At 33.8% G+C, this 6,594-nt stretch overlaps 1 pseudogene; it reads right to left on the bottom strand.

The window, feature by feature from the left end:
* Positions 1-1,906: 1,906 nt before the first annotated feature.
* Positions 1,907-2,023, bottom strand: LOC145248589 (5S ribosomal RNA; annotated as a pseudogene).
* Between the last annotated feature and the right edge of the window lie 4,571 nt (positions 2,024-6,594).

Here is a 6,594-nt window from a genome sequence, read left to right as displayed (position 1 = left end):
TTAAGGAGATAAACTTTCTAAAACATTCTTTGTCTTGCTTAGAATAATAAAAATTCTTTGATATGAAACTCAACCACTTCATTTCATTTCAATGAGAGTTTTTTGAAATTCATTTAATTACAATTTAATTTATTTGCTCTATCTTGAATATCGAGCAATTCTCGTTTAGATGGGATAACTTATAGAATATTACTGCCAGTAATATTTTGTAAACCTACAATCTCACGTTTACATAACCACTGATTGTTGAATAAAAACTACTCCGACGTATATATATATATATATATATATATATATATATATATATATATATATATATATATATATATATATATATATATACTAGCATTTCAGCCCGGCGTTGCCCGGATGTTTGGATATGAATGTTGAGAAAAAAAAAAGAAGAAAGTGGTAGTAGGAACGAAGGCTCAACCTCGTACTGCGAAGACGGATAAAAGAACGGGGGCAAAACACTGACGCCTTAGCTGTTACGACCACCACAAAACCGGAAGTGACGTAGGTTTAAATTAAGGTTAGATAATCGAAAGGAGAGGATGACTTTCGAAAATATCGGCGGAAAAAAGCGACCCCCGTAGAAAAGTACCCAGTTGAAGGTGAAGATATTAATGATTTTAGCCAATTTTCCGATATTCGTCGTCTGAAAGGTCGAACTTCAAAACGATACTGATCTTGTAAAAATCTGGTCCCTCTATCGAAAGTTGTAGGCATACATGCAAACATTTATACATACATACATTTATATATTATTAACTAAAAATTTTCGACCAAACCTATTAAAAAGCTTGCCCTGTCTCTACCCTTTATGTAAAATTTCAAATTTTTATACCAGAAATTTTCTGAGTAATTTGGTAGAGACCGCAGAATCATTTTTTTTTTTAACTTTGACCCCTATTATGACCGTTATACATTGATGGTTTTTAGCTCAAATCAAGTTATTTAGTTACAACAATGTCCAAACAACCTATATCTAAAATTTCAATTGACTGGAAATCGACAGAGCTATTGTGTAGGGAAATGTATACAGACAGACACATGCACAGACAGATACTTTCACTCATATAGATACTAGCAATTTCGCCCGGCTTTGCTCGGGCCCTATGTATTGTTCATAAGGTTATGTGCATATGTATATATTTAAATGTGTGAATATGCCTGGTAATGCCTTTCTATAAAATAGGCCTCCTTAACTACCACAGAGAAATATTGGAAGAGACCGCAGAGGTCGATTTTTTTAAAACTTTGACACCAATTGTTTACCCCTTAATATTCATTGTTTTGCACTCAAATTATATTAAAATGTTGAACGCATGTCCAAGTAACCCATATCTTAAATTTCAAGTGTTTAGACCCAAATTCGCGCAGCAGTTTGGTAGAGTTTTTAAAAGTCAGGTCTATAAACTTTGACATTTAGCCAACCAAATTTTCGCCCAAAACCTGAGTAAAATGCTTGCTGTATTTCTGAATACCCTTTATGTAAAACCTTTTGACTTTGACATCTTGGAAGCCAAATTTTCAGCAACAAAAAAAAAACGATTAAAAAGCTTGCCCTATGTCTGAATACACTTTATGTAAAATTTCAAACGTTTAGACCAAAACTTGTCTGAGTAATTTGGTAGAGATCGCAGAGATCACTTTTTTAAAAATTTGATCCCAATTATGACCCCTTAACATTGATTGTTCTGCGCTGAAATTAGATTATTTACTTGAAGGATTCCTTCAGTCTTGACAGACTATGGATACCCACTGTAAGGGTGCCTGCGCGTGAAATTTGTGTGGCAAGCGTTGCGCAATAACCAACCACGCCTCTCCTGAGTCAACATTGTTGCATACCAGTGGCAAGTTGAGGTAGAAGACGACTGGAAACAATGCCGAGATAAGCGGAGAGCACATACAGCGCCTAGAATTCCTAAATAGTCACCCATCTGGTATTAGCCAGGCTCAACGTTGCTTAACTTCGGTGATCTGACGAGAACCGGTGTGTCAACGTGATTATGCCGTATATATTATTTACTTAGATTCATGTCGAAGGAAACTATATCTAAAATTTCAAGGGTTTACACCCAAAATTGACGTAGGAGTTTGGTAGAGTTCTCAAAGGTCAAATTGATGAACTTTGACCCCGTAACAGCAACATTTCTGGCCAAACACTGATTAAAAAGATTTTCCTTAATCGAAATATTGCGTATGCAAACTTTGGAGTCTTTAGACTAAAAATTGACAGATTTATTTGGTAGGGAAAAGTTTACAGACGGGCAGTAAGACAGACAGCTTAACTTTTATAGATATACTAGTATTTCAGCCCGGCGTTGCCCAGGTGTTTGGATGTGTATGTTGAGCAAAAAAAAAAGTGGTAGTAGGAAGGCAGGCTCGAACCCGTACCGCAAAGGAGGAAAAGAACGGGGTAAAACCTAACGTTTATGCTGTTACGACCACCACCAAACCGGAAGCGACATTTTTAAAATTAAGGCTAGACAATCTAAAGGATAGGATAACTTTAAAAAATATCGGCGAAAAAAGTGACCCCCTGTACAAAAGTGCCTAGTTGAAAGGGGAAATATTAATGTTTTTAGCCATTTTTTTTTACATTTGTCATATGAGAGGTTGAACTTTAAAACGATACTGATCTTGGTAAAACCCGTCCCTTCTATTGAAAGTTTAAGGCAGACAGGCAAACAGATATACATACATAAAAAAACGAAAGAAAGCAAAAAAGTGGTAGTAGGAAGGCAGGCTCGAACCCGTACCTCGATAGAGGAAAAGAACGGGGGAAAAAAACTGACGTCTTTGCTGTTACTACAATTACCAAACCGGAATTGACGTAGCTTTAAATAAAGGCTAGGAAATCGAAAGGAGAGCATGATTTTCCAAAATATCGGCGAAAAAAGCGCCCCCCTGTAGAAAACTACCGAGTTAAAGGTGTTGATATAAATGTGTTTAGCCAATTTTTCGATATTTGTCGTCTGAAAGGTCGCACTTCAAAACGATACTGATCTTGTGAAAATCTGTCGCCTTTGTCGAAATTTTAAGGCAGATATGCAAACATACATACATACATACATACATACATACATACATACATACATACATGCATACATACATTTATGTGTTGGTAACTAAAGATTTTCGATCCAAACCGATTAAAAAGTTTGCCCTATCTGTAAATAGTTTTTATGTAAAATTTCAAATGTTTAGACCAGAAATTGTCTGAGTAATTTGGTAAAGACCGCAGACGTCAATTTTTTTAAAACTTTGACCCGTATTAGGACCCTCAGAGATTTATTGTTTTGGACTCTAATGAAGTTATTAAGTTAAAGCCATGCCCAAGGAACTTATATCTAAAATTCAATTGTTTATACCCAAACTTGGCGGAGGGATTTGGTAGAGTTCTCAAAGGTTAAATCGGTTAACTTTGACCTATTTACAGCCACATTTCTTGTCGATAATGGGTTTCCAAGATTTTCTAAATTTCAGTACCCTGTATATCAATTTTCGAGTCTGTAGACTTAAAATTGACAGAGTTATTGCGTACGCAAATGTACACAGACACACACACAGACACACACACAGACACACGCACGCGTTCACTTTTATAGATATATAGATATGAGATATAAATTCATTTATACAGTTCTTCTTAACATAGATAAGTTGACATACATTACTTCAGGGGGGTTATACATTATGTCATTAAAGATGATGACAAACATATTTACCTTTTCCGTTGTAAGGACGACACGAAGACAAACGGTTACAGAATATGAAATGATTTCTTTATTCCTCTGTTGGCCGATTGATCATGTCAGGAATTCAAACTTTTATGACAATATGGTTTCCTCTTCTCCCTTTTCCTCAAAGGGGATGAGCTCCACTGAGTCTGTGACTGTTTATGATTGCCTGGTTCTAAGTGGGAACCCTGTTTCAATATATTGAGAAACTCCTTTGTTTATGACGTCAGACTGTGGCTCTTAACCAACCTGATTCATCACGTTTTAACTCACCTGTGCCTTTTTACACATGTATTTACACACCTCTGATAAACAAAAGACATCCGCAAATTAATGTGTATCATTAACCTAATTTTAATTTATAAACTCATTGTCCATTCTTTTTACTGACGTATTTAACATCGAGTTATTTCTAAAAGAATAGACAATCGCTTTATCTCTGGCATAAATAATATTTACTTATATCTAAAAGAATAAACAATCGACTGCATTCCTAGGATTACAACTTCTATCATTTAACTTATTTAGTCTGCCATTTTACCTACATGAGAAGGGGGCATATATATATATATATATATATATATATATATATATATATATATATATATATATATATATCAATATATAAATAAAAAAATGTAATTATATTTGTATATGTATGTATACACAAATATATATATATATATGCATATGCAGATATATATCTATATATATATATATATCTATGTATGTGTATTTATATATATATATATAAATACAGAGAAAAATCAAAAAAGTTTAGTCTATTTACAATTCTACAAGTTTAATGTTCACTAAGATGGTTAATGGCGATCGAATACGTAATAAAGAACGAATGTTTCATGATATTTCATGCTTTGTGAGAAACTAAATTGTGAGATTAATTTCTCCTAATTTAAAATATTTTTGTTCGTACTTGTAATCGGTATTAATAAGATTATTCGAACGACTCTCTCTCTCTCTCTTTCTTTCTCTCTTCTTTTCCGTTATTTACATAACGGTTAGGCCGAGATTACCTTTGATCTTCCTCAAACTCCTATATTGTTGACCATTTAAAAAAAAAAACTGATTACATATAATGATAGAAGATGTATCGAGACACAGGAATGGGTAAGTTTGATCTGGCAGAACGGTGGTTCATAAAATTTTTGGGGTCTGCGTTCGCGCCTAGTCCACAAAGTATGAAATAAAAAATTAAAAAAAAAAAACGTTTACAGGTGTTTTTGATATAGATGTACATAAGAATACTTTGATAAGTATGTTTTAACTTAAATAGGGATGTATGGTAAAATTGTGGGCTCTGCGTTCGCGCCTGGCCTCCATAGAATGGAAATAGGCACAAACTTTAATAAAGATTTTTCATATCTGCGTAAGTATCCTTTGATAATTATGTTTCAGTTCGAAGAAATATGGTAATAATAAAATTATGGGGTGTTCGTTCGCACCTGACCTCCAAAGTTTAACAAGATTTTTTAATATACATCCACAGAATATTGTGATAAGTGTTTCAGTGTTAACAGGTATGGTATACAAAATTATTGGGTTTATCTATTTTATTTTTACTTTCATCATATTTTGCTTTTGTTTTGATACCCCTAAATTCGAAGCTATCTCTTTACAACCCTTCCTTTTCATAACCTATCATACTTTCATGATTCAGAGTCCATTTTCTGTAGGCTGTTTTTGAACCCAGTCAACGACGGGTACTTTTGCTAGTATATTTATATTTAAATAAAAAAAACACACACACACAAACACAAACACACAAACACACACACACACACACACACACACATATATATATATATATATATATATATAATTTCGGTTTCGATTCAAGCTGATGCACCGAAATCATCTCGATATATATATATAATTTTTTAAATCACATCTTTGTAGTATATAATAATAGATAGAACATTGACTACAACATTATATACGAAATCTGCATCAATTAAAATATATTTAGGCGTATTTAACGATCAGGCTACACCGGGTATCCGTGCTAGCTTAGATAAATACTTTTGTAATTTTAACAAAAGACCTACAATAATATCAGGGTGTTTCCGTTTACACTTAATATCCACAGAATGCAAACATCAATATATTACATATGAAAGGGTCCGCTGGTGAGTTTCCATAAGTTCCGCTTGTTGGAATTAATCAGGTATATTTTAAGAAGCCAGTGCTGCTTGTAGGATTCATACTTCACTTGATGGACTAGAAAAACGGTTTCACAAAGTAGCGGATGATAGTATCTCCCTTTTGCACCATCCCTATCTCACACAATAAATGTTGCTAGTGTTTCACTACTCTAGCATGTTAAATATTCAGAGCTAGAGTTTCCCTTTTTACCTTGTTGTTCAGCTTAGACATGACAAACATTTTCATGAACAAAGTTTATATGCAAAACATTCGCATTTGGAGAACATATTATTTCTCGGTTGGTTGTATTCTGGGTCGATGCCACAAACACTTCTGGATCTGTCCCCTTAAGTAATATTTTTTGTCTGTGGCCACATTGTTTCCAATTTTTTCATAATATTATTTTCGGGGGGCTAATAGGGACTCATCATTTATCAAGGCTCAAACGCCATTTGGGCAGAAGAACTAATGAATATGAGGTTACATGTAAGATAACACTATGATGATCGCTAATGTTTAAGATTTAGTAGAATTGTATTATTTAAGATGGAAACTCAATAAAAATGTGTTTATGTTAGAGTAAGACATGTCGGTGTTGTAGCTAGCTGCATAGTAATCCCGAGTTACTGTGTTTCACAACCGGATAGTTTGAGGAAATAAAATTTTCCCTTGGAATTTCTGTTCA

The sequence above is a fragment of the Euprymna scolopes genome, chromosome 26, assembly GCF_053919585.1.
Source record: "Euprymna scolopes isolate OS-2025 chromosome 26, ASM5391958v1, whole genome shotgun sequence".
NCBI lineage: Eukaryota > Metazoa > Mollusca > Cephalopoda > Sepiida > Sepiolidae > Euprymna > Euprymna scolopes.
The sequence above is the reverse complement of the archived record's forward strand: the minus strand, read 5'-3'. Positions and strand labels throughout refer to the sequence as shown.